General features: G+C 40.9%; 10 non-coding genes across 10 annotated transcripts; 4 read left to right on the top strand and 6 right to left on the bottom strand.

The window, feature by feature from the left end:
- The first annotated feature begins 620 nt into the window (after nt 1-620).
- Nucleotides 621-694, top strand: TRNAN-GUU (transfer RNA asparagine (anticodon GUU)). Its single transcript has one exon. It is a non-coding gene; the product is annotated as a tRNA-Asn (tRNA).
- Nucleotides 695-2,514: 1,820 nt separating this feature from the next.
- TRNAN-GUU (transfer RNA asparagine (anticodon GUU)) lies at nt 2,515-2,588 on the bottom strand. The gene has a single exon. It is a non-coding gene; the product is annotated as a tRNA-Asn (tRNA).
- An 845-nt stretch (nt 2,589-3,433) lies between these two features.
- On the top strand, nt 3,434-3,507 carry TRNAN-GUU (transfer RNA asparagine (anticodon GUU)). Its single transcript has one exon. It is a non-coding gene; the product is annotated as a tRNA-Asn (tRNA).
- A 1,851-nt stretch (nt 3,508-5,358) lies between these two features.
- TRNAN-GUU (transfer RNA asparagine (anticodon GUU)) lies at nt 5,359-5,432 on the bottom strand. Its single transcript has one exon. It is a non-coding gene; the product is annotated as a tRNA-Asn (tRNA).
- Nucleotides 5,433-6,278: 846 nt separating this feature from the next.
- Nucleotides 6,279-6,352, top strand: TRNAN-GUU (transfer RNA asparagine (anticodon GUU)). Its single transcript has one exon. It is a non-coding gene; the product is annotated as a tRNA-Asn (tRNA).
- Nucleotides 6,353-8,207: 1,855 nt separating this feature from the next.
- TRNAN-GUU (transfer RNA asparagine (anticodon GUU)) lies at nt 8,208-8,281 on the bottom strand. Its single transcript has one exon. It is a non-coding gene; the product is annotated as a tRNA-Asn (tRNA).
- A 990-nt stretch (nt 8,282-9,271) lies between these two features.
- On the top strand, nt 9,272-9,345 carry TRNAN-GUU (transfer RNA asparagine (anticodon GUU)). The gene has a single exon. It is a non-coding gene; the product is annotated as a tRNA-Asn (tRNA).
- A 5,298-nt stretch (nt 9,346-14,643) lies between these two features.
- TRNAN-GUU (transfer RNA asparagine (anticodon GUU)) lies at nt 14,644-14,717 on the bottom strand. The gene has a single exon. It is a non-coding gene; the product is annotated as a tRNA-Asn (tRNA).
- A 2,430-nt stretch (nt 14,718-17,147) lies between these two features.
- TRNAN-GUU (transfer RNA asparagine (anticodon GUU)) lies at nt 17,148-17,221 on the bottom strand. The gene has a single exon. It is a non-coding gene; the product is annotated as a tRNA-Asn (tRNA).
- Nucleotides 17,222-22,155: 4,934 nt separating this feature from the next.
- On the bottom strand, nt 22,156-22,229 carry TRNAN-GUU (transfer RNA asparagine (anticodon GUU)). Its single transcript has one exon. It is a non-coding gene; the product is annotated as a tRNA-Asn (tRNA).
- Between the last annotated feature and the right edge of the window lie 2,086 nt (nt 22,230-24,315).

The following is a 24,315-nucleotide window of genomic DNA, read 5'->3' as shown; positions in this document are numbered from 1 at the left end:
TGCTCTAGGGCGGCCCGCCAGTGGAGAGGGACCCAAGCACTGGGCCTAACGGGATGGGCTTGTTATTCCACCAGGCCCCCACGAGAGCCAGGCTCCATCTTGAAGTTTAAAAAAAGCCTGTTTCCGCCCGGGATCGAACCGGGGACCTTGCGCGTGTGAAGCGCACGTGATAACCACTACACTACGGAAACTGCGACACTTACGAAAGTCTCGTCATTTCTGTGGTTAATAAGAAGTCTTTCTTGTTTGACCTGATGTCTCGTCGTGTGACTGTAGCGGAATGATTATTCATTCATGTGAATTGAAGATCAATTAAATGGCCAAGCACGACTGAAGGGTCAGGTTTGGAGCAGGACGGTATGATTTTAAGTATGATGGTTGGGTCTTTATCATGACCATTCTGGCTTAGGTCAAAGGTCAGGATGTTGTTTCGTGGTAAAGAAGATGCAGTGCAACCAATTATACGGCTGGAGGGGGTGGACGTGGGGTTCATGTCCCAATTTAGTTTGGAGAAGGACTTGTGTTTCAATTTATTCTCATGGTCCCGTAGATCCCACACCTCTTTGGAAACTAGAGAAAAAAACGTCGTGCAGAGGAGTCTGGGAGAGACCATATCACAAGCCTCCGTGGCACAATAGGTTAGCGCGTTCGGCTGTTAACCGAAAGGTTGGTGGTTCGAGCCCACCCGGGGGCGATCTCTTTACACCAGCCGGTATAACAGATGAGGCAACATTAAACATATCACTAAGAGGATTCTAGAGAGACCTCAACCATCATAGACACCAGTGACCACAGCAGAGTTACACTTGAAACACTTGAAGCCACCTACGGTACAACCACACTGATGTACAACACGGCGGTCCTGTCTGTAAACACGCTCAGTAGGTTTTTACAAGCACGATGACTAACCCTCATAAGTTGTTACCAATATAATCCAATTCCTTATCAGATGAGAAATTGCCGGCTGGTGGGGTGATATATTTTGAGGAAAACATCACTTTTCAGCGAGAAGGTTGATCCGTCATTATCGAAAGCATTAAGCGAGGGGAAAAAAAAAGGCTTGATTGAACAAAACCATTCCCCTATTCTCCCGGCTTTCCATAACAAAGGAAAGCAGAGTCCGTGAACTCTTACAAATAATGTCCAAAAATATTGAAATGTGCTTTTATGAACTGTCTCCAATATTGTGTTCACTGATAATCGTGCAAAATTATTGAAGTTCAATATACTCCTAAAACATGCCATTGTCCTCTTCTTAATCCACATAGGTTCAGCAATGCAACTCCTTGTGGTGTGAAAAGTACCAAGTATTGTCGTAGCAGAGCGTGGTTTCCATCCACGGATCTCTGGGTTATGGGCCCCAGCACGCTTCCACTGTGCCACTGTACTGTACACAGCACTTAGACGTACCACTGGTATTTGATAGGATATTGTAATATTTACCATGCTCTAGGTATCCAATTCGGTCCTCGGCAAACCCTCTAAATTTAACCATCAATAAACATGTCATTAATGATCACTTATTATAGAACAATTAGTGCATCTATACTGATAAGACAGACTGTACTAAGAAACTTTTCTCATTATCTCACATTCGTCTGACGTATTAAATCTGGTCCACATGTAGATATGGTACAGCAGAGTGGCGCAGCGGAAGCGTGCTGGGCCCATAACCCAGAGGTCCGTGGATCGAAACCACGCTCTGCTACACAATACTTTTCCCACTACAAGGACTTGCATTAACTAACTTATATTCAACGAAGGAGGGTAGCTCTTGCTTTTAATATGTTGAAATTCAAAGATTTTCAATTAGAAAAAAATGGATTTGGGACCTCGTCTGCTTGCTGGTACAGAGCTGTGGACCCCGTGACATACTGGCAACCGAACTTTGGACTCACGAGTTACCCTGAACACATTCTACGACACTAACAATACATTGTCTTACGTCGATGAACGACGGAGTTGTATTATTTAGTGGTATAACCACTCACCTCTGCCATTATACCTCTTTATACTTCCTATATTGCTGGATCACGGTTTCTGTGTAGATGTATCATAATTAACCAAAAATATATTAATTAATATCATCAGTTTCTCATCTGCCAAAGAAACAGAAGAATTTTATAACTGTCTGAGGGTTAGTCATCGTGCGTCTAACTACCTCGCATTGTATACAGAACGGGAATGGGTGGACTGACAAGACGTTCATACTAATAGATCACAGATCATAAACAAGAACCATCTGTGAACCTTAATATGAAAAAGTTGTGAATGGAGGAAAAATAAAATCTGTTCTGTGGTTGACAGTGCGATTTAGAACATGGTGAGTGTTGTACATGCGTGTGGTTGTACTGTATCATTGGTGCGCCTCTTATCATCATAGCTGTAGCGTCTCTGCCGTTTGTTGATCTTGAGGTTTCTATAGAACTTATCTAGCGGTGACAAGTTTTAGGTTGTCACAACTGTAACTACTGAGTCACGTTAAGTAAACCTCAGCAGTGGTCTTAAAGAGGTCGCCCCCGGGTGGGCTCGAACCACCAACCTTTCGGTTAACAGCCGAACGCGCTAACCTATTGTGCCACGGAGGCCTGATATTCCAATGCCTCTCCGTCCAACTAAGATACAAGTTACCATATGCTGAAGTATCATCTGGTGCAACAGTTAAAGTACGTTATGAGGTTATAACAACCACATTAAGTTAATAGCCGGATGGTCTTTGGACAACCCAGTAACTGAAGTGGTAAATATTGGGAGTTTAAAGTTGTTGTTTGAGATTAAACCTCCCTACAACTCAGGAGATACGGTCCATATGCTCGAGGGCGGCCCGCCAGTGGAGAGGGACCCAAGCACTGGGCCTAACGGGATGGGCTTGTTATTCCACTAGGCCCCCACGAGAGCCAGGCTCCATCTTGAAGTTTAAAAAAAAGCCTGTTTCCGCCCGGGATCGAACCGGGGACCTTGCGCGTGTGAAGCGCACGTGATAACCACTACACTACGGAAACTACGACACTTACAAAGGTCTCGTCATTTCTGTGGTTAATAAAAAGTCTTTCTTGTTTGACCTGATGTCTCGTCGTGTGACTATAATGGAATAATCCATTATTCATGTGTTTTGACGATTAGTTAAAGTGGCCAAGAACGACTGAAGGGTCAGGTCTGGAGCAGGACGGGACGATCCATGAGTACGATGGTCGGCCCTTTATCCTGGCCATCTAGACTCAGGTCAAAGGTCAGACTGTCATTCCCTCCTGCTCAACATGATGAAGTCCAGTTCTGGGGTTGACCATTCATCAACCAATCATACGGATGAGGTTCAGTAGGAGGTGCTAAAGGTGGGGTTCATGTCACCATGCAGTTTGGACAAGGACTTGTGTTTCAATTTATTCTAATTGTTCCGTAGATCCCACACCTCTTGGGAGAGACCACATTTCAAGCCTCCGTGGCACAATAGGTTAGCGCGTTCGGCTGTTAACCGAAAGGTTGGTGGTTCGAGCCCACCCGGGGGCGATCTCTTTACACCAGCCGGTATAACAGATGAGGAAACATTAAACATATCACTCAGAGGATTCTAGAGAAACCTCAACCATCATAGACACCAGTGACCACAGCAGAGTTGCACTTGAAACACTTGAAGCCACCTACGGTACAACCACACTGATGTACAACACGGCGGTCCTGTCTGTAAACACGCTCAGTAGGTTTTTACACGCACGATGACTAACCCCCATAAGTTGTTGCCAGTATAATCCAATTCCTTGCCAGAGGAGAAATTGCCGGCTGTTGGAGCGATTCATTTTGAGGAAGATATCACTGTATCACCGTACAGCTGGAAGGCTGATCCGTCATTATCGAAAGTGTGAAAAGGAAAAAACTGGCTTGATAATTGGTTACACCACTGAACAATACCATTCCGCCATTCTCCCAGTTTTCCACAAGAACGAAAACCAGAGCCAAATTCCGATAGTTTTCTTTATCCATTAACTCCTAAATAATGTCTAATGATAATGAAATGTTCTTTTATGAACTGTGGCCAATATTGTGTTCACTCATAATCATGTAAGATTATTGAAATTCAACATTTTCCTAAAACATGCCATTGTCCTCCTCTTAATCCACATAGGTTAAGCAATGCAACTCCTTCTGGTGTGATAAGTACCAAATATTTCGTAGCAGAGCGTGGTTTCCATCCACGGATCTCTGGGCTATGGGCCCAGCACGCTTCCACTGTGCCACTGTACTGTACACAGCACTTAGACATACCACTGATATTTGAGAGGATATTGTAATATTTACCATGCTCTAGGTATCAAATTCCGTCCTCAGCAAACCCTCTAAATTTAACTATCAATAAACATGTCATTAATGATCACTTATTATAGAACAATTAGTGCATCTATACTGATAAGACAGACTAAGAAACTTTTCTCATTATCTCACATTCGTCTGACGTATTAAATTTGGTCCATATAAGGCTATGACACAGCAGAGTGGCGCAGTGGAAGCGTGCTGGGCCCATAACCCAGAGGTCCGTGGATCGAAACCACGCTCTGCTACACAATATTTTCCCACTACAAGGACCTGCATTATCTAACTGATGATAAATGAAGGAGGGTGGCTCTTACTTTCACTACGTTGAAATTCAAACATTTTGAATTAGAAAGAAAAGTGGATTTGGGACCTCGTCTGATTGCTCGTAGAGCTAGGGACCCGATGACATGCTGGCAACCGACCTTTGGACTCACGAGTTACCCTGAACACATTCTACGACACTAACAATGCATTGTCTTACGTCGATGAACGGCGAAGTGGTATTATTTAGTGGTATAACCACTCACCTCTGCCATTATTCCTCTTTATACTTCCTATATTACTGGATCACGATTTCTGTGCAGATGTATCATAAATAACCAAAAACATATTCATCAATATCATCAGTTTCTCATCTGCCAAAGAAACAGAAGAATTTCATAACTGTCTGAGGGTTAGTCATCGTGCGTCTAACTACCTCGCATTGTATACAGAACGGGAATGGGTGGACTGACAAGACGCTGATACTAATAGATCACAGATCATAAACAAGAACCATCTGTGAACCTTAATATGAAAAAGTTGTAAATGGAGGAAAAATAAAATCTGTTCTGTGGTTGACAGTGCGATTTAGAACATGGTGAGAGTTGTACATGCGTGTGGTTGTACTGTATCATTGGTGCGCCTCTTATCATCATAGCTGTAGCGTCTCTGCCGTTTGTTGATCTTGAGGTTTCTATAGAACTTATGTAGTGGTGACAAGTTTTAGGTTGTCGCAACTGTAACTGTTGGGTCCCGTTAAGTAAACCTCAGCAGTGGTCTTAAAGAGGTCGCCCCCGGGTGGGCTCGAACCACCAACCTTTCGGTTAACAGCCGAACGCGCTAACCTATTGTGCCACGGAGGCCTGATATTCCAATACCTCTCCGTCCAACTAGGATACAAGTTACCATATGCTGAAGTATCATCTGGTGCAACAGTTAAAGTACGTTATGAGGTTATAACAACCACATTAAGTTAATAGCCGGATGGTCTTTGGACAACCCAGTAACCGAAGTGGTAAATATTGGGAGTTTAAAGTTGTTGTTTGAGATTAAACCTCCCTACAACTCAGAAGATACGGTCCATATGCCCGAGGGCGGCCCGCCAGTGGTGAGGGACCCAAGCACTGGGCCTAACGGGATGGGCTTGTTATTCCACCAGGCCCCCACGAGAGCCAGGCTCCATCTTGAAGTTTAAAAAAAAAGCCTGTTTCCGCCCGGGATCGAACCGGGGACCTTGCGCGTGTGAAGCGCACGTGATAACCACTACACTACGGAAACTACGACACTTCCAAAGGTCTCGTCATTTCTGTGGTTAATAAGAAGTCTTTCTTGTTTGACCTGATGTCTCGTCGTGTGATTATAATGGAATAATCCATTATTCATGTGTTTTGACGATTAGTTAAAGTGGCCAAGAACGACTGAAGGGTCAGGTCTGGAGCAGGACGGGACGATCCATGAGTACGATGGTCGGCCCTTTATCCTGGCCATCTAGACTCAGGTCAAAGGTCAGACTGTCATTCCCTCCTGCTCAACATGATGAAGTCCAGTTCTGGGGTTGACCATTCATCAACCAATCATACGGATGAGGTTCAGTAGGAGGTGCTAAAGGTGGGGTTCATGTCACCGTGCAGTTTGGACAAGGACTTGTGTTTCAATTTATTCTAATTGTTCCGTAGATCCCACACCTCTTGGGAGAGACCACATTTCAAGCCTCCGTGGCACACTAGGTTAGCGCGTTCGGCTGTTAACCGAAAGGTTGGTGGTTCGAGCCCACCCGGGGGCGATCTCTTTACACCAGCCGGTATAACAGATGAGGCAACATTAAACATATCACTCAGAGGATTCTAGAGACACCTCAACCATCACAGACACCAGTGACCACAGCAGAGTTGCACTTGAAACACTTGAAGCCACCTACGGTACAACCACACTGATGTACAACACGGCGGTCCTGTCTGTAAACACGCTCAGTAGGTTTTTACACGCACGATGACTAACCCCCATAAGTTGTTGCCAGTATAATCCAATTCCTTGCCAGAGGAGAAATTGCCGGCTGTTGGTGTGATATATTTTGAGGAAGATATCACAGTATCACCGTACAGCTGGAAGGCTGATCCGTCATTATCGAAAGTGTGAAAAGGAAAAAACTGGCTTGATAATTGGTTACACCACTGAACAATACCATTCCGCCATTCTCCCAGTTTTCCACAAGAACGAAAACCAGAGCCAAATTCCGATAGTTTTCTTCATCCATTAACTCCTAAATAATGTCTAATGATAATGAAATGTTCTTTTATGAACTGTGGCCAATATTGTGTTCACTCATAATAATGTAAAATCATTGAAATTCAATGTTTTCCTAGAACATGCCATTGTCCTCCTCTTAATCCACATAGGTTAAGCAATGCAACTCCTTCTGGTGTGAAAAGTACCAAGTATTTCGTAGCAGAGCGTGGTTTCCATCCACGGATCTCTGGGTTATGGCCCCAGCACGCTTCCACTGTGCCACTGTACTGTACACAGCACTTAGACGTGCCACTGGTATTTGAGAGGATATTGTAATATTTACCATGCTCTAGGTATCCAATTCTGTCCTCAGCAAACCCTCTAAATTTAGTCATCAATGAACATGTCATTAATGATCGCTTATTATAGAGTAATGAATACATATATACTAATAAGACTGACTGTAGTGATAAGAAACTTTTCTCATTATCTCACATTCGTCTGACGTATTAAATTTGGTCCATAAAAGGCTAAGACACAGCAGAGTGGCGCAGTGGAAGCGTGCTGGGCCCATAACCCAGAGGTCCGTGGATCGAAACCACGCTCTGCTATTCAATACTTTTCCCACTACAAGGACTTGCATTAACTAACTTATATTGAACGAAGGAGGGTGGCTCTTGCTTTCACTATGTTGAAATTCAAAGATTCTGAATTAGAAAGAAAAGTGGATTTGGGACCTCGTCTGCTTGCTCGTAGAGCTAGGGACCCGATGACATGCTGGCAACCGACCTTTGGACTCACGAATTACCCTGAGCACATTCTACGACACTAACAATACATTGTCTTACGTCGATGAACGACGGAGTTGTATTATTTAGTGGTATAACCACTCACCTCTGCCATTATTCCTCTTTATACCTCCTTGTTACTGGATCACGGTCTCTGTGCAGATGTATCATAATTAACCAAAAACATATTCATCAATATCATCAGTTTCTCATCTGCCAAAGAAAAAGATGAGTTTTATAACTGTATGAGGGTTAGTCATCGTGCGTCTAACTACCTCGCATTGTATACAGACCAGGAAAGGGTGGACTGACAAGACGTTCATACTAATAGATCACAGTTCATAAACAAGAACCATCTGTGAACCTTAATATGAAAAAGTTATGAATGGAAGAAAATATACGCTGTTCAGTGATTGACAGTGCGATTCAGAACATGGTGAGTGTTGTACTGTAAGTGGCTACATTATCACTGGTGCGCCTCTTATCATCATAGCTGTACCGTCTCTGTCGTTTGTTGATCTTGAGGTTTCTATAGAACTTATGTAGTGGTGACAAGTTTTAGGTTGTCACAACTGTAACTACTGAGTCACGTTAAGTAAACCTCAGAAGTGGTCTTAAAGAGGTCGCCCCCGGGTGGGCTCGAACCACCAACCTTTCGGTTAACAGCCGAACGCGCTAACCTATTGTGCCACGGAGGCCTGATATTCCAATACCTCTCCGTCCAACTAGGATACAAGTTACCATATGCTGAAGTACCATCTGGTGCAACAGAGGCCCAAGCTTTTCTCAATCAGTGAGACCAGTGCCTCAACCAGACCTTGTCTTTGCCAGCCAGACCAACTGGTCAGGTAGGTGCATGACCCAGACCCACTGGTCACTCAGAATGTTAGCCCAGCGCAGCTCCTCTACCCGGCTGTATGACCCACTCCAACACACCCAAGAAAATGAAACTCACATACTAGTATGATCGTGACTTGTGAAGTACGTCCATTCGTCTGGTTGCTTCTGATGAAATGGATCGAAATGTTACAATCGATAAGTACGTTATGAGGTTATAACAACCACATTAAGTTCATACCAGCATGATCCTTCGACTATATAGTAACGTAGGCGGTGATCACCAGGCCCTCACGAGAGCCAGTCTCCATCTTCAAGTTTAAAAGAGCCTGTTTCCGCCCGGGATCGAACCGGGGACCTTGCGCGTGTGAAGCGCACGTGATAACCACTACACTACGGAAACTACGACACTTACAAAAGTCTCGTCATTTCTGTGGTTAATAAGAAGTCTTTCTTATATGACCTGATGTCTCGTCGTGTGACTGTACTGGAATAATCCATTATTCATGTGTTTTGACGATTAGTTAAAGTGGCCAAGAACGACTGAAGGGTCAGGTCTGGAGCAGGACGGGACGATCCATGAGTACGATGGTCGACCCTTTATCCTGGCCATCTAGACTCAGGTCAAAGGTCAGACTGTCATTCCCTCCTGCTCAAGATGATGAAGTCCAGTTCTGGGGTTGACCATTCATCAACCAATCATACGGCCGACGTTCAGCTGGAGGGGGTAAAGGTGGGGTTCAGGTCCACCATACTGTTTGGACAAGGACTTGTGTTTCATTTTACTGTCATTGGGAAACTAGAAAGGAAAACGTCTTTCACAGTAACTTGAGAGAGGAGCTATATTTCAAGCCTCCGTGGCACAATTGGTTAGCGCGTTCGGCTGTTAACCGAAAGGTTGGTGGTTCGAGCCCACCCGGGGGCGATCTCTTTAAGTCTACACTATAGGATCACATACACCAGCCGGTATAACAGATGAGGCAACATTAAACATATCACTCAATGGATTTTATAGAAACCTCAACCACCACAAGCAGCAGTGACCACATTATAACACCACACAGATGTTCTAAATCCAACCTTCAATCATTTAGCATCTCGTCAGCTTTTTATAACAACGGTCTTGTATGTAAACATGTTGCGTTAGTTACTACAAGCACGATGACTAACCCACCCTAACATTCAATTCCTTACTAGAATAGAAAGGTGCTGGCTGCTTGGGTGATATATTTTCGGGAAAATACTATACGAAATACTATTACTATAACACCATAAAAAGGCGGTCCTGTCTTCTGTCTACAAGCAAGTAGGCCGAAGCATGGCTAACTGCCATGTACAGGCGTCAAATATTTCATAAAACTTTTCTAGCAAATCAGAAATTGCTGGCTGTTGGGTTTACGTATTTGTGGAAAAATATCAGTGTTCAGCGGGAAGGTTGGGTTGTACGAAGAGGAAAAACAATGGCTGGGTAAATGGTTATACCACTGATGAATGCCATTCCGGCGTTCTTCCAGCCCTTGGGAAGAACGGACAAGCGAGGGCCCAGATCATCCAATCTTCTTTATCCATAAACTCTTACAAATTTAGGTCCAAAAAATAATGGAATGTTCCTGTATGAACAGTAGCGAAAAGTTTTTCCTGATAGTCCTGTAAAATTATTGAAATTCCAAATATTCTTTGTATATTCCCTCATTCGTCCTTCTCCTCTTACTCAAGATTGGTTAAGCAATAAATGAAATGCAAACAGCAACAGACCACTGGGTCCTTTCGAGGCTGTTTGTGATTGAGGAACATAACAGAAACTCACAGAAGAGAGAGGTAAAATTTAGAATCCATAGAGGCAATTCAGATGGAATACCCTGCAGTCACTGTCGTAAACTCAAAAGTAAATTATTTCTCGAGTCTTTTCTTAAACGTATCTACAGTAATGCTTTCGACTACTTTAACTGGCAAATCATTCCGTATGTTAACAAACATTGCTAAAGAAAAAGTACTTCGCCTCATTCGAGTTTGCATGTATCACTGTGAGTAAAATCAGACGAATCAGATATTAAATAACTTGACAGATCATGAGTATCAAAGCCTTTGATCAACATGAATACTTGTATTAGATCACCTCTTAACCCTCTTTTTTTTCTGAGCTAAAAAGATTCAAGACGTTTAAACTGCTTTCATAAGATTTATTTCTTAGTCTAGAAATCCTCTCTGTAGCTCGACGCTGTACTATCTCCATTCTGTGTTTTCCTTTTCAGGCAGGGTAACCAAAACGTCACACAATATTCAAGATGTGGACGAGCCAATGAATCGTAAAGCGTAAGGATAATTTCCTTAGACATTAACAATTCGAAGGCGCTCCCTATGAATCCAAGAATTTTCTTCGCTTGTTTCACTGCTTCTGCGCACTGCTTACTTGGTTTTAGATCACCTATGATTATCAATCAAGAGTTTCTTTTTCTTCCTTCATTTACTTTTTGCAGATCAGCAGAATTTACACTGTAGCTGGCCTTTTCTATTCTACTACCAACATGTAAATTTTGCACTTAAAGAGATATTGAAATTCATTTGCCACCTATGAGCACAGTATATCAGTTTGTCTATGTCATTTAAAAGCTGTAGACGTTCAACTTCACATGTAGATTTATTTCGTAGCTTTGTATCATCAGCGAATTTTGAATATCTTGCAATACAACCCGTTATCAATTTCATTATCATATATGAGAAAGAGAACAGGCCCCAAGGGTGATCCTTGTGTCACTCCACATGCTACGTCTACCCATTCTAAAGCCTGACCATTAATCTTAATTCTCCGTTTACGGCCAGTCAACCAAATTCCCTGTCCACTAAAGTTCAACCCCATCATGGCCATGTGACTGAATTCTTGCTGGTAACCTTTGGCATAGAAGCTTATCGAAAACATTTAGACAATCTAGATTGATAATATCAACTGCTTTACTTGGGTCATACATACTGACTGTATCATGTTTATCAGATAGAAGCGAAAACCACATTGTGAGTCTTTCATTAAGTAATGGTCCTCCAAATGGTTTACAGTTCTGTCTCGAACGATGGTTTCCATAAGTCTTCCTACTACAGACTATTAGGGCGAATATTCCTTGGCTGAGACGCATTAGCTCTTTTGAATATCGGTGTTGTGCTGGCAAACTTCCCTTCATCTCAAACATTTCCCTTAGCAAATGACTTACTGAAAAGTGAAGCCAAGGGCGTAAATATCTTATTTTTCTCCTCTTCCATTGTTCTCGTTTCAAACTTATCATGGCCAACCGTGTTATTAAGTTTCATTCGTTTATTGCTGAAAGTATGTCCGGATTTGATGTCCCATTTGTTGAAGAACGTTTCCTTGTCAATGAAACTGGATTCGGACCATGGGCTGCGTCTTCCACTATAAGTACAGATGCCAAAAAAAAATTCCTTTCTTCTCTCTCTATGCGATAATGTAGGCCCTTGAGGTGTGAAAATTGCATCGTAGCAGAGCGTGGTTTCGATCCACGGACCTCTGGGTTATGGGCCCAGCACGCTTCCGCTGCGCCACTCTGCTATACATGGCAATTGAATGGACCACTGTTGATTGGAAGTCGTACCGGTTACCCAGGTCAGGGTGTCTAATTCGACCCTCAGCCAAGCTTTGAAAATGAACCATTCAATAACCCGAGTGGCGCAGTGGAAGCCCACTGAGTGGATCTAACTCTCGCTCAGATATGAGATGCTGTACACATTCTATCCACCAGAGATATGGGGCTCGAACCACTAACCCTTCCCGTTCCTAATCGAACTCAGTGACGTCAAAACCTGGTGATGACGCCATTCGTAAGGTACGACCCTCAAATACTTCTGTGTCTTCGCCAGATGGAATCTCCAGTATGTCACAGAAGCTCTTCTGGTGTGATTATTATACTCATAATTTCCTATAAGCCTGCGTCATCATGTTCCATAGTAATTAATCTCCTTCATTCCATAATTGTATCTAATACAGAGAGGAATTACACAATTAGTACCCACAGAAATGACAAGTCCTAGGACAGAAGAGCAAAGGATACGAGCAATTTCCTTCGTGTCCACGAATACAAGGACAAACATCGGCTCCAATCCTCTTCCTCCCCTCCCATCCGCCCCACTCCGCTTCCTCCCCTCCCTTGTGAAACGTGACACTCTTCACCCCCAACACTTCCTCCCCATCAATACCTCTACTGCGGAGCATACTGATAACGCTAAGCTATATCTACAAAGGGAACCATGTGAATTTAGCTTCGGTACGAGACAGAGAGAAACTTTTTAAGATATTAACAGTGAAAGCCATTCCAACCTCTCAATAGTTTCCGTAGTGTAGTGGTTATCACGTGCGCTTCACACGCGCAAGGTCCCCGGTTCGATCCCGGGCGGAAACAGAGTTTTGAATTACTTTATCCGAATGCTTGTTTTCATGTACATATAATTTTCCTTGACTTTGGTTATGGTGCAGGGCTAATCATTTGCATAAATGATAACCTGTACTAATTCGTATGGTTACAAAGTATTTTATAAATACATATCCTTAGAGGAAAGCATAGTTACACCTATTTCATTTACTGATTTTGAGTTATCAGGGCCTGAATATGGAATGCGAAGAAACGAGTACACAGTATAGAGTAAATAGGTGCGATGTGGTATACAGGGGACGACATGTCAATGGATTGAACCAGGACATGTGAAGCATCTGAGGTAAACCATGAAAAGGTCTGTGGGGCCTGGATGTGGACATGGAGCTGTGGTTTCGGGGCATTATATGTACATGACAATTGGAGACTGAGTGTGACATCAGCTGATCCTCCCTTGAGTAAACTTTTCACACCAGTTGATGATGCCCCATCAAGTAAACTTTAGAATCTGACTTGCTTCTCCTCAGACATGCTACACAGCAGAGTGGCGCAGTGGAAGCGTGCTGGGCCCATAACCCAGAGGTCCGTGGATCGAAACCACGCTCTGCTACGTGAATTGTTTTTCCAACTGTTTTCCTAAGTGGTTAATTCGGAGGAATGCATTAACCATGTTTAACCATATATATCTAATGAATTAGTTATTGTTTAACCAATACATTAACCATTTATAACCAATACATTAGTCATATATAACCAATACATTAACCATATTCAACCAATACATTAAACATGTTCAACCAATACATTAACCACATTTAACCAATTCATCAACCATATTCAACCAATACATCAAACACATTCAACTAACACATTAACCATATTCAACCAATACATTAACCATACTCAACCAACACATTAACCATATTCAACCAATACATTAACCATATTCAACCAATACATTAACCATATTCAACCAATACATTAACCATATTCAACCAATACATTAACCATATTCAACCAATACATTAACCCTGTTTAACCTAGGTTAGGTTCCGATTCCAACTGATGAAGGTGAAAGATGTCTAAATCCCCCCAGCCTCTATAACACTGTACCCCCAGCCTCTATAACACTGTACCCCCAGCCTCTATAACACTGTACCCCCAGTCTCTATAACACTGTACCCCCAGCCTCTATAACACCTTGAGTCTATTGGAGCCTCCAACACTGTCATGGAGCGTAGTGGACTTGGGTCTTATCTGGAAGGCATTCGAAAAGCTGCTTCTGGTGGCGTTAACCCGAACTTAAAGGGAACCGTTGGCTGAAATTCTGGCCTAGAGCACCTATCTATCCATGATCTTGTGGCGCCACGGTTCGGCCGTGAGCGTCAAAGAAATGCTGAAACACTTACCATGAAATACAACAATCGTTCATAGTCCGTACGCCGCCATTGGGCCACACTTCGTGTGTGTGTGTGTGTGTGTGTGTGTGTGTGTGTGTGTCAGTTCACACATACCCCTACGCAAAATGTGAGTTATATTATCATCCTTAGAGCACGACAAGGATCAACATAAATAGTAAACTTTAGATTTTCTCTCAATGCTGTAGAAGAGATGTGGCGTGTCACGTGACCTCACTTGCCTCTTAACTCACTGATCCGGTCCTTCTGGCCACCCAATCCTGTGGTGAACGGGACGCGCTAAGGCAATAGACAGAACCATAAACTCGACAACTGAATAATATCTATTCATATTTATTCATCATACTTTGTCGGTGTCTCCCGCGTCAGCGAGGTAGCGCAAGGAAACAGACGAAAGAATAACACATAATATTTCGTATGAACAAAACGTATCGCCCCCGGGTGGGCTCGAACCACCAACCTTTCGGTTAACAGCCGAACGCGCTAACCAATTGTGCCACGGAGGCAACTGTATCCCTAACAACCACGTAAAGATTCTACGGTTTTGCTATACGATGTGAGGCGACTGGCAGGCAAAAGAATTCCCTTCCCATACACGACCCAATACCACGGTGAAGTTAATTTCTTGCCTGGCCGACGGCGATGGTCCACTAATGGACTGAAATGTCACTTCCCAGAACAAATCAATTCATATAACAACCTCTCGGGACATTCAAGGCACTTCCTTCGTTGGCTAAGAGAGCGACTCGCCCTATGATGATGGCCCACATGCACAGTGAGTGTGTATGTGGTCTTACAATTACACTCAACACCTGAAGAAGATGTTTAAGCTGGTGGATGGAGCTTGAAGTGACGGTCGACGGAGTTAATAACTGGAAATTGATAGCCATAAAACCCACACATCCAACCTAACCTGTAAACCTGGCAAAATTAACAATCCTTAACTTGGAAATCAAACTATATAAACTTTATGCCAGTCTTCACGGACTTAGTGACCCTGGAAATTGAAAAGGCCTTAAAACCCGAACAATTAACCAACTTTATGGTCCACAGCGAGTGTACACGGTTTCAAAATTATCCTATCACACCTGAAGATACTCATCGAGACATACTAGACCTCTCTAACATTCTCGTCTTGCTTAGGAAAGTTGGTGTTTCAAAACCCAACAGAACATCTGCCTCCATATGCCTTGGGTGGGGAATTATAACTTGTCCCATATATATATATATATATATATATATATATATATTGGTGCTGGAAGGAGGGAATCAAGTGTGATGAGATTTTAATAACTTTGTTAAGTACTGGCACCTGACGAGGTGGATTGTGTCCACGAAAAATGTCATGCCACATGCATAGAAAAATCACCTTTATATATATATATATAGATAGATAGATAGTTACATAGCAAAGTACTCCAAAAATAGGAACAATTCATACCTCGTTAAAACATTCACGTAGCAGAGCGTGGTTTCGATCCACGGACCTCTGGGTTATGGGCCCAGCACGCTCCCACTGCGCCACTCTGCTTTCTGACGGTTGAGCAAAACCAAATTAAGTCAATCAGTGATTTCATTACATAATCAATCACAAAACATCTTCAGGTTTCATTTGCATTAAGTAACAGATCAGTTTCACAATAAGATTACAAATTTAAGAACCATTGATATTTCACCTCGACTAATTTCAAACAGCAGCAAGTGGCTATATATATATATATATATATATATATATATATATATATATATATATATCACTAATGGGATAGCCTTGATTAGGGTCTCAGCTGCCCGTGTCATTTCAGATAACATAAAAAAAAATAAATGTAAGCAAATGTAAGAAGGATAAGAAATATCTTTCCAGTCAATTATAACTCTAGAACAATATTTACTCTCAAAGAAAATAATGCAAAATCTTGGCCTTATATTCAAATTCACTTGGCTTACCTCTCAAGTGTGTGTGTGTGTGCGTCAAGAACATCCAATGACGTGAAGTTTCACTGGGAATCCTGAAAAGTGTAAAAGCCAACTTAAAATCATTTACTACAACCTTTAAACAATTTCATACACCTAAATGACCATATTTCTCAAAATACAAAGAGTTATGTTTAGTTACGAGTCAAATTCTTATCTCTGCACTTCATAGCCGCTCCCCAAAGACACACAAGTTTCATTACCACAAGACAGTCATGAATGCCACAGGAAGAGAGAAAGCGAATTATTGGCTAAGTTACCCATTTCGGTAAACCAAAGAAAACGACTCTTGCCTCAGCTCGGGGATCGAACCGGGGACCTTGCGCGTGTGAAGCGGACGAGATAACCACTACAATAAGGAAATTATCAAACTACAGAAATTACAGAAGATTCGGAAGGTAACAAGCAAAATGCTGTTTTATCTGAATTATCTACTCTCAAAACTTAAAAAAAAAAAAAACAAGGACTCGATAAACAAAGCTATGAAGATATATTCAGTTACAAACACCTTTACAGCCTTGCTAACATGGTGGAATTAAACATATTACGACAAGCTTTCACATAATTAAATATAAAAGATGATCAAAATACGACCTGCTTGCTTAACCAGTCAAAAGCATATACAAGACCTATATATATATATATATATATATATATATATATATATATATATATATATATATATATATATATATATATGTATATATATATATATTTTTTTTTTTCAAACTATTCGCCATTTCCCGCGTTAGCGAGGTAGCGTTAAGAACAGAGAACTGGGCCACTGAGGGAATATCCTCACCTGGCCCCCTTCTCAACACAGTCATGAAGTAGACCTTTCTGTGTGTTTTTTCCTGTACGCCATTGTAAAATCTAGTCCTCTCAATACAAATGTTGCATGCGACACTGGATGGCACACTGGAAAGAAAACAACAGTGGATTGGCACACTGGAAAAACGTACCGCCCCCGGGTGGGCTCGAACCACCAACCTTTCGGTTAACAGCCGAACGCGCTAACCTATTGTGCCACGGAGGCCTGAGAGAAGAAGCCAACGGGTATGAAGGAATACAAGGGGTACCATTTCATACTATTCGTTCACTGAAAATCAAATACATTTCGCACGACACGTAAGGGATAATTTCTACACTTAAACGACCCAAAGGCAAGGGGGCCCCTTTTCTATTCCCCGAACACGCAATTCCGCCGTCGGTAAGACCTTAATGTTTGGATCTGTAAGGCATACATCACATCGTCAAACTCATACGTCTAGGTCATCAAGTGGCCATACCGTACGCTAATAGCAAGCCTAGCCATTCCATAAGCTAATAGCAAGCCTAGCCATTCCATAGGCTAATAGCAAGCCTAGCCATTCCATACGCTAATAGTAAGTCTAACCATACCGTACGCTAATAGCAACCCTAACCATACCTGGCCTGGCCATACCGTACGCTATTAGCTAATAGCAAGCCTAGCTATACCGTACGCCAATAGCAAGCCTACTTAACCTTGCATGATGGTAAGGCTAGGTTAAACTTTCAGACACAATCGTGACAGAGGAGCTAGGTTAGAGTTTCTATCAGTAATAGGATGTTACTAAACTAGCTAGCGTGGCGGTTATGCTAGACTAGTTGAGCTAGTAATAGGCTAGTTGAGCTAGTTTAGCCTAGCTAGGCTAGTTGGGCTAGTTTACCCCTTCAGAGTAAGTTCCACTTTCACTCGTTTCTAAAATTATTCATGAGAATCATCGAGATAAATAAAACTGGAAACCAAACACTTACGCCTGACATCATCACAAAGGGAGAAAGTCGACATTTCTACCTTTGTCTCCACACGAAAATGAAAATGCAAACAACGAAAGGTGTACAAAATCATATGAATCAATCCTCATTAGTACATGGAGGTAGACAATGTTCCTTAAATATGTAAATTAGGGCATTTGCAAACAACGAAAGGTGTACAAAATCATATGAATCAATCCTCATTAGTACATGGAGGTAGACAATGTTCCTTAAATATGTAAATTAGGGCATTTGCAAACAACGAAAGGTGTATAAAATCTTATGAATTAATCCTCATTAGTACATGGAGGTAGACAATGTTCCTTAAATATGTAAATTAGGGCATTTGCAAACAACGAAAGGTGTACAAAATAATATGAATCAATCCTCATTAGTACATGGAGGTAGACAATGTTCCTTAAATAAGTAAATTAGGGCATTTGCAAACAACGAAAGGTGTATAAAATCATATGAATTAATCCCATTATTACTACATGGAGGTGGCCAAGGTTCTTTAGAGTTAAGTACGAGTTTCTTCCATAAAAAGTCTACGTTAAAGTTAGTTAAGGTTTTTATGTCCGGTCTAATAACGTGGGGGATATGCATTACTCGTGAAATACAATTATACAACTTAATTATCTTCAACAGCAGCAGTAATTTCAGTACGTCAAAATATATAAAATTACATTACTTCAATCCTCTCCTCAAAGATAGCGTAATATCAAAGAAAATCACATTAGTTTTGAATGAAAAAAATGAGATTGAATGAAAAAAATGAGATTGCATTGAACTAACCTTATAATCATTTTGCTCTACTGACTTACATATTTATTCAAAGAATATCTATACTTTAAACTCACACGTGTGTACTGTATTACCAGTGGAAATTCAATACAAAATAACTCTAAAATTCGTGACATGCAAAGCGAGCCATTGGAATTATATTAACCACCATTAAATCACACAAGTGTCTTAACTAACACTTCACATAGCCATGATGAATGACTACGCAATTTTTTTTTTTTTTTTTTTGCTTTGTCGCTGTCTCCCGCGTTTGCGAGGTAGCGCAATCTATTCCACTAATTAACCCCGGCTACAAAAATGTAATTTACATCAAAATTAAACTCGTTCATACCCGCAAAATACATACAAATATATATTTCCTCCCTTCCAAACACGTCATAACAAAAAAAAAATAGGAAAATAGACAGCACCATGAGAATAATCCATAGTTATATTTACCATCATGCGATAGATCTGCCTAAATAGACAGCACCATGAGAATCATCCATAGTTATATTTACCATCTATCATGCGATAGATCTACCTAAATAGACAGCACCATGAGAATCAATTCATAGTTATCTTTACCATCTATCATGCGATAGATCTACCTAATTACAATATACTTTAAGGACTCTCAACCCACCTTTGCATGCAAGCACCAGAATATGTCTCCTAAATATGTCTTGTGACATTTGAGAGGGGGAACAACCCTTCAAATAATGGCGTAATATCAACTGCATGACCAATTAGGTGATAGATATTGGCTCCTGCCTCCATTGGCCCCTCCTGTACTCAGCTGTAATCTTATTTGTAGATTTTATTACTAAATCTCTGAAGAATTTCTGTAGTAGATGGACGAGGGAGGAGTAACTGCAGTGCCTGAAATGAATATAAGACAAATGGAGATATAGACATGTGAAATATCTATCAATCTGATGATTCTGAAATATATCCTGTAAACTGAACATCTGAAATATTCATTAATCTGACGATTCTGAAATATATCCTGTAACCTAAACATTTTTCATACAATCATCATCATATTCGACGAAGACTACATTTCCTGCAATCCAAAATTACCCCAAGATGGTAATTCTATGGTAATATTACCATCTAGGACACTCACTGACAATTAAAAATTTTTTGACGTAATTTGACCACCCTAATTTCTTGATGATATGTTTAATTACGGGAATAATGACATACATTTCGACTATGGCTGCTCAAAAGTAACATAACTAGGACTAAACTGCTCAAAAAAATTCTCGTCTATAATGAGAGTACAACCTTCGTGCCTTAAAAAATACATATAATATATATATATATATATATATATATATATATATATATATATATATATTTTTTTTTTTTTTTCCAAAATAAGGAAGAGAAGGGGGCCAGGTGAGGATATTCCCTCAAAGGCCCAGTCCTCTGTTCTTAACGCTCCCTCGCTACTGCGGGAAATGGCGAATAGTATAAAAGAAAAGAAAATATATATATATATATATATATATATATATATATATATATATATATATATATATATATATATATATATATATTGGAAGTGAAGTGTTTTAGATATCTGGGAGTGGATCTGTCAGCGGATGGAACCATGGAAGCGGAAGTGGGTCATAGGGTGGGGGAGGGGGCAAAAATTTTGGGAGCCTTGAAGAATGTGTGGAAGTCGAGAACATTATCTCGGAAAGCAAAAATGGGTATGTTTGAAGGAATAGTGGTTCCAACAATGTTGTATGGTTGCGAGGCGTGGGCTATGGATAGAGTTGTGCGCAGGAGGATGGATGTGCTGGAAATGAGATGTTTGAGGACAATGTGTGGTGTGAGGTGGTTTGATCGAGTGAGTAACGTAAGGGTAAGAGAGATGTGTGGAAATAAAAAGAGCGTGGTTGAGAGAGCAGAAGAGGGTGTTTTGAAATGGTTTGGGCACATGGAGAGAATGAGTGAGGAAAGATTGACCAAGAGGATATATGTGTCGGAGGTGGAGGGAACGAGGAGAAGAGGGAGACCAAATTGGAGGTGGAAAGATGGAGTGAAAAAGATTTTGTGTGATCGGGGCCTGAACATGCAGGAGGGTGAAAGGAGGGCAAGGAATAGAGTGAATTGGAGCGATGTGGTATACAGGGGTTGACGTGCTGTCAGTGGAGTGAATCAAGGCATGTGAAGCGTCTGGGGTAAACCATGGAAAGCTGTGTAGGTATGTATATTTGCGTGTGTGGACGTGTGTATGTACATGTGTATGGGGGGGGGTGGGCCATTTCTTTCGTCTGTTTCCTTGCGCTACCTCGCAAACGCGGGAGACAGCGACAAAGTATAAAAAAAAAAAAAAAAAAATATATATATATATATATATATATATATATATATATATATATATATATATATATATGACAAACAGCCCTGGAAAGACATATGCAAAATGGCGCTGCGAATATGTACTTAAGTCAACATCCCTACCTCTCGTTTTCCTCTATCCTCTTTACCTCACGACCAAATTCAGCTCCACCATTTCACCCTTAGGTTCTCGTACTTCCAGAGCAAAGTTTGGGAATATTAGATGAACCAAAGTACTTTAAAAACTCTATAAAACTTGACAAGAATTCTTAATAAACCTTACCTTCTATGGGTCAATTTTGAGACTAAAAGTTTTTCCAGAACTTACGAGAAAGTCTGTTGATAAGAATGCGACCGATTTCATTCATCTATAAAATATATATATACTTACTGGTACTACTATGTAAATGAATGTACATCTTACATGATTAAATAAATGCTTTAAGTATTAACATCATTTTAGTGATATTAATGACTAAATTCGATGACAAATAATAAATGTTTTATAAAATGAATCCGTAGTCGGAGCCACAGTAATGTTATCGAATAATTACTTCAGCCACATGGCTACTAATGGCGTGTTTACCCTCCACATAAAATTAAGGTAATTATCACAATTATTTCAAAAATCTGTCTATACAAGCGAGAAAACTGTAAACTGACAAATGTGCTATTGGGAGCTATATTTACTACATACATGACTCGTTTTAAGATCAAACTCATTATATATAATTAATGAACTAAATTTTCAAGAATAAGACTTGGTCTGTGTGAACTGTGGCCTATATTATTATTACCGCGCTCATGAAATTGTATATTTTGAGTTTAATGGCTCTCAACATTAATTACTCCTTTATTCAAGAAATATTACTTATTCTACAAATTGTAATATTTTTTTTTTTCCAGTGAAACGATCACAAAATATATAAAATTTGACTTCCAACAAACTTCAGATACGTCAAAGGTTCATATTGTTGTACTATGATATAAGATGTTTTTCACTGTGTATTCTAGGCTAAACCTTAACCAGAAAATTACATTAACAAAATCATTCGCCCCCGGGTGGGCTCGAACCACCAACCTTTCGGTTAACAGCCGAACGCGCTAACCTATTGTGCCACGGAGGCATGGAAAGAAATGGTATATGTCTACGATTTTCCCTCTACTTTCTCCTTCTGCCTCCCAGAATCCATCAAACTGTCATCCACGATCTATTAAACTGTCCCCATCTGTCTCCCAGGATCTACCAACCTGTCCCCTCTCTCTCCCAGCATCTAACAAACTGTCTCCCTTATTTTATCAAACTATCTCCCTCTACCTCAGGATCTATCATTTTGCCTCTCTACATCTATCAAACTGTCTCCCTGGATCAAACAGTCTCCCTAGGGCATCACCACTATGAGGCCTGTCACTGTGATAACTCCTTCCTCAGTGAAGCTATGGAAATCTTTCTTCTTCAAATTCTCTTTCTATAACCTTTCAAGAGTCAGGTCTACAAACACTTAGGGAGCCCATTTTACTTTCTTACCTCAAGAGTCAGGTCTACAAACACTTAGGGAGCCCATTTTACTTTCTTACCTCAAGAGTCAGGTCTACAAACACTTAGGGAGCCCATTTTACTTTCTTACTTTAAGAGTCAGGTCTACAAACACTTAGGAAGCCCATTTTACTTTCTTACTTTAAGAGTCAGGTCTACAGACACTTAGGAAGCCCATTTTACTTTCTTACTTTAAGAGTCAGGTCTACAAACACTTAGGGAGCCCATTTTACTTTCTTACTTCAAGAGTCAGGTCTGCAAACACTTAGGGAGCCCATTTTACTTTCTTACTTCAAGAGTCAGGTCTACAAACACTTAGGAAGCCCATTTTACTTTCTTACTTCAAGAGTTAGGTCTGCAAACACTTAGGGAGCCCATTTTACTTTCTTACTTCAAGAGTCAGGTCTACAAACACTTAGGGAGCCCATTTTACTTTCTTACTTCAAACACTTAGGGAGCCCATTTTACTTTCTTACTTCAAGAGTCAGGTCTACAAACACTTAGGAAGACCATTTTACTTTCTTGCTTCATATTTTCTCGTTTTTTCTACTCTAGCTGGCCTTAACTAGGATGTGTTTTGCCCATACTATGTCCTTACCAAGAAAATCCAGTCTGATAATCTGCTTTCAGCTTCTGCCTTTTATTCAAATCATGTTCCTTAGAATACCACATATCATGGTACAAAGCTGATAGTCAAAAGGTAAACAGAGTAAGTCTGCTAAAATGTTTGTACTGTTTTAGCAATATTTCTCACCCTGAATCTGGTGCAAAACAGATTCTGCAATCTTATACCCAAGTTTCCAGTGGCAGGATGTAGATGACCTGTGAGCTTAGGCTATAGCACTGAAAATTCAGGTAAATTTTGGCTGCTGAGGGAAGTTGGCCGAGGTTTTCATAGGTTGGGTTAGCTGGGCTTTGCTCTACTTATGGGAGTTTAGCTTTAGTAAGGCACATCTATGTCTCTACCACAGTAAAGGTGAAAAGTTGTGGTGACCATCTTATGTTTTCAATGCATGTTCTGATATCTTGGTGATATTCTCAAATTTGATAAAAATGCTCAAAAGCACGGAAAATTCTCTTGAAAAGACTTATGCATCCTTGGTTACAGAAAAGAAGGAGCAAGGTGTTTCAGTACCTCCACTGGATTCAGGTAAGTGGTGGCGACCTCCTCCACATGTACTCCTTCATCTATCACACTGATGACGTACATGACATAATTAGACGCAACTTAGAGTAAGTAGTAGCGACCAATCTATCACTTTCTCCTGCTGCCTCCCAGGATCTATCATACTGTCTCCCTCTAACTCCCACATTTTAAAAATTTTCCTCCATGCCTCTTAGAATCTATCACACTTTCTCACTTTGCTCTCAAGGATCTCCCACACTTTCTTTCCCTTCCTTCCACTATAAATCACTCATGGAAGGAGTCTGGGCACCTGCTGGACATGGACCTGATTGGTACTGGGACATGTGCACAGAGCAATATAATACAGGCCTTCTGCCTCCTGTACCCCTAGTTCTGGAGCTGTGAATCCCAGCTGACAATGATCCCAACAATGACATTAACCCAAAATACTGACTTTTAGGAGTGAAACACTAACAATGGTATCTACAAGATCATTCTCGAGTCTGCCTTAGATATTCCAACTCCACACAAATCTTGTGTGACCCTCAAA

Source organism: Panulirus ornatus, chromosome 51, assembly GCF_036320965.1.
Source record: "Panulirus ornatus isolate Po-2019 chromosome 51, ASM3632096v1, whole genome shotgun sequence".
NCBI lineage: Eukaryota > Metazoa > Arthropoda > Malacostraca > Decapoda > Palinuridae > Panulirus > Panulirus ornatus.
Note: the sequence above shows the minus strand (reverse complement) of the source record. Positions and strands in the feature narration are given on the sequence as shown.